This window comes from Mesoplodon mirus, assembly GCF_964341445.2.
Source record: "Mesoplodon mirus genome assembly, contig: HAP1_SCAFFOLD_4055, whole genome shotgun sequence".
NCBI lineage: Eukaryota > Metazoa > Chordata > Mammalia > Artiodactyla > Ziphiidae > Mesoplodon > Mesoplodon mirus.
This window is the reverse complement of record NW_028293810.1, coordinates 15674-20364: the sequence shown is the minus strand read 5'-3', so window position 1 is coordinate 20364 and position 4691 is coordinate 15674. Positions and strand designations below refer to the sequence as shown.

The 4691-nt window shown below is 34.1% G+C and overlaps 1 long non-coding RNA gene across 1 annotated transcript; it reads right to left on the bottom strand.

Moving 5' to 3' along the window:
- Positions 1–844: 844 nt before the first annotated feature.
- LOC309798537 lies at positions 845–3154 on the bottom strand. Its single transcript, XR_014293182.1, has 3 exons — positions 2694–3154; positions 2497–2600; positions 845–921 (listed from the first exon to the last, which is right to left on the bottom strand). It is a non-coding gene; the product is annotated as an uncharacterized lncRNA (long non-coding RNA).
- Between the last annotated feature and the right edge of the window lie 1537 nt (positions 3155–4691).

Below are 4691 nucleotides of genomic sequence, written 5' to 3'. Positions count from 1 at the left end.
GATGTAAGAAGAGCTGCCTTTGCTGGTTCCGCATGTATTGAAAGTAATTATGCCTTCAAATAGACATCTGCGATCAATGATATAATAACCTTTATAAATATGTATATAAATATACAAAAGGTATATATCAACCCAACACAATAAAGAAAAGAAATCCATCCTCTAAAATAACATGAAGTCGTGCTGTCGTATTGCTTTAGAAATAATTTTTGCGATTATAGTTTAAGCCAGTATAGCGCCGAATAAAACTCAATAGCTACACCTACGCTTAAACTAAGCACTTCAACAAAGAGGAAGAATAATTTCATCTAGTCTATTTCATTTCACTTCATTCCCGAAATAAAATTAGTGTCGTCCGTAGAGCAATCGGATTAACAAAAAAGTTAGAAGATAGGGAATTTTGAAAATAACCCAACCTGGTGATATTGTAGTGAACCAGATAGCAAACGTTTTTCAACGGAAACAATTTCTTCTTTTTCTGTCAAGAAAGAAGTTTGGTTATTGTGAATCTCTGTAATGATAAAACATAACAAAAATGAGAAAATGACCTTACACCGCTTTTTCCCATACTCATATTAACACTTGTTTTGAAATCCATATTTTGATCAACAAAAGATACCTTGATACCAGACTGATATCGAGCTGAGAATTTTACAAGTTGGCCCGGCAAACCATTGCCACGTAGTTTTTCGGGAAGGCTTAACAATATTAGTTTATTTAAAATAACAACAAATTATATATATATATACAATGAATTACATAATACACGTTTAAATTTTAAATATGTATACATATATATATATATATATATATATATGTATATGTATAGAAGAAAAACTAACTGAAAAAAAATGTGCCATGAGCTTTGGAATAGACAGTCGAAATGTCCAATATTACCCCGTCAACATTCTGTACAGCGATCTTCAAAGAAATATTGTTTAAATACTACAAAAAGTAAAATATATGGCGCGTTAATGTTTTCAAAAATCAAACTTAATCTTAATTAGCATATTAACGACTGCAATCGTTTTTTGACAACTAACGGTATTATAACTTCTCGACATCTATAGCACCTAAGGAATTGAGAAATTTGTATAATTACAATAGATTTTACCATATCGTTCCAATCTTAGATAAAATTTTTGTTTTAGTTTTAAACATGTTTGACACTTAAATATTCAAAAGAAAAAAGAAGAAATCCAGACTTTTGAAATCATAAAGCAAGTGCCTTCACTGAAGACGTATTCGGAGAAATCATCGGAGTCTTGCTAGACGGAATTTCTCTATCCTAGCCATTTCTCTGTTGATAAATCGGACAAAAAGGCGAAAAATCTCGTTTTCAAGAAACTAAATCCCGCTACAAGAAACACGCAATTTCTTCACCTCATACATCTGAATATTCTGTTTCAATTTAAGCAGAGAAATCTCATTATAAGCTGCAATAAATTAGCTTAAAGGTAGAAGACTGGATTAATTTCATACGTTAATATTTATCTATAAGTCATATATAGTTAATAAAGTCACAAACTACAAATATTGCAGTATTGCATCTCTCTCTTGTTGAAGTATAGAAGAAAAAATAAAAGCACAGTTGAATATCATATAAATATCATGTGAATATCATAAATAGAAAATAATAATAGATATCCTCAAATACTGGAAAAGGAATGACAACAAAGGTTAAGAGTTAAAATTACAAACCTCAACAGTAACAACTATCCTCGTGTATTGACAAGTTTACACAACGTTGTTGAAAAATATTTTGCTGTGGGTTAGGTTTCCCTAGTTCTTGCGCTGTGAATCACTTTAGCCGGATTAAGTATAACAGGGTACGGTGGAGAGCTGCACGAATAACAGTCCGACATCCTGGCACTTCTATACGAAGCACCTTCATTCCATCGGCAAGAATCGTTTCTGTATGAAAAAGCGTCACGAATAAAAGACCGTAAAAAAGACACTTTGTCAGGACTCCAGTTCGTTTTTGGATTCGAGTCATTTCCTCTCATCCATCATCTACGAGTGTCTCCAGACTTTGCGTGAAGTTTCGCATACGATTCAAAATTTTTGGTTTTTCTTTATAAACGTTGATCAGTGCTGGTGGAGTAGATTCTCCATGGAATTATGGAATAGCCTTGCTAGGGGAACAGATCTTTAAAACAACACGTTGCTAGGTGATTGCAAATGAATGTAGCACCGATTTCCTGATCTTGCAACGAAGAGGCTTGGCTGACTTTGGCGTAAGCGAATAAAAAAAACCTTGAAAGTGTTGAACGGCATAAATACCACTGGGCTACCCAATGCCGAGCCGAAACATTAGTCAGAAAAGTTTTCTAAGAGCATTTTACAAACTTGTCAATAAACCAGGACAATAGTTATCTAAAATTCAGATTAATATAAAACCGATATTGAAAAACTAAATCGTCAATACGTCAAGGAAAAATAATCCAACAGCGAGGAAAGGAAATAGTAAAAATATTTTCCCTCTAAACACACTACCTTCGTGTTTTCGATCCATTTCTGCAATTTTGCTGCCTTATGTGGTTGAACATCGAGAACACGGAATCGAAATTGTGAATCGACGGCTTATCTTCCAATGTTACCTAAGGCACATTTACATAAAACTACACATATACATATCTCTATGTAGCACAAAGCACTGCAAAATGCTACACTCCTATGGAGGAAACGTTTACCACAATAGAGCTTGTTTTGTACACTGAAAGATGGAGAAGTGAAAGAACTCCTCTCGGATCATCTATTATTCCGTAGTAATAGCTTTTAAACACACCAGGATAGTTTTTTTACTGCCCTTATTGGTGCCCACAGCTGTAAAATAAGATATAAGAATTAAAAACGGAAAGTGTCAAATTGATAGTACTTTACATAGACAAACCCACCAAACCGTTAATGCCAAGTGGAGTCTTTAATTCTCTAGGTTTGGTACTTAGTTACAACGAACTTCTCTTCGTAATCATTCCACGAGGCGGAAAATTCATAGCTATTTCCTAGGAATCAGAGAGATCACAAAAATTTTCTCTCCAGTTTCTAGATATGCTGAAGAAACGACAAAGTTGAGCAAAATTTTCAAGCTTATAAATTAAATTAAGCAAAAAAACTACGCTAAAAACTACAGAAACATGGACTTGGAACGAAACCTGTTACAAGAGGTTTGCTATTATTAGAGTGTTTTACGAGAGCAATGACAATTTCATATGCGAACAACTCCTGCAGAATATTAGCCTCTCTCCAATGTACACTCCCTTACGGTTAACTAGTTCCTGCAACAATAAAATAGTAAAGATATGAATTACAGATATATGTGCGCTTGTGTGTGTGATTTTGGAGAGAGAACTTCATCAGTCAGGTCATCGTCATTAGTCAAAATCGAGTAATTTTTATTGTTTTGGTTCCACGGCTAAACATTTGTTATTTGAACCTGTTATTCAGCAAGAAAAAATCACTTAAGAGAAGATTATTGCGAATATGTAATACAACAAACTTACTGCTTTAGCAACTATGCCACAACTTTCAGGGGATAACGTGTTCAAATGAGTCAAATTTGACGTTCAAGATTCTTTCATTTGAATTGAATGTTACATTTAACCAAGAAGAGACCGCAATATTTGGAAGAACAGACTGCGCCGACATTTCATCTAAGAGTATTATACGTCATCAAAACAATTACTTACTTGAGCTACAGCATTTTTAACAATGAAGTAAATTCAAATTTTGGTTTTCTTTTGTCCTTATTAGAACGGCGAACAATTTATAATTAATTAAGTCGATCACTCTTTAGTCTTGTAAAAACCTTGTTACAGGTAACAAGTTACAGGAGATTTCGCATGACTTGACCTAGTGCCAAAATAACATCGTTTAGTTAGAATTTCACTTAAAAAATCGCATTGAGATGATCCACTAAACATCGCGGTCACAAATCCTTTATCTAGAAAACCTAAAATAACTTTTAGTGGAAACAAAGACATAATACAATATCTTTTAGTATTTTTATTTACGAATTTTGACACTTTTGTTAGTGAAAGATAGAAAATCAAATATTGACACATCTATCACATACCACAACGCTCTAACATTTCCTTTCTATGTCTACTGGTTATGAAAATACTGGAAGCTAAATCCCTAATCCTATCTGAATAAAGGGTCTCTAGCGATTACACGCACTACTATGCGTTGTGTTGACACAAAGCAAAGAGGAGTTTGCAGCAGTACTAAGAGCGACTCTTTAATGCTTTCAGACGCAGACTGATTCAAGGTATAGATAAACTACCTGTTTCTAACATGCCGACTTGTATGTAAAAAAAACACAATCCATGCACACGTGAGTACGCTTGTATATGTACTTATATATTTGATAAAAAATTTTGTATCAGACATTGCCTGGGACCAGCTAACTTCCTCCAAAACCGAAAAACTGTCAACTACCTGTGATGAAGAAATGGGGATGTTCTAGTATGACAATCTAATGAACAAGGATTCGAGAAAGAATCGACTTGACCAGTATTCTTTTACGTTCACAAGAAGGTTAAAATCGTCTAGCAGAAGCCGAGCCTACACGCGAAAATCGGAAGAATTTGTGGACAATGAATGCGAGGGAAACAAATCAAATGCAATAAGTTGTGGAATCCGGACAAACGCAATGCATGTGTGATGTAGGGCCTTGTAAGGTTAAGAAA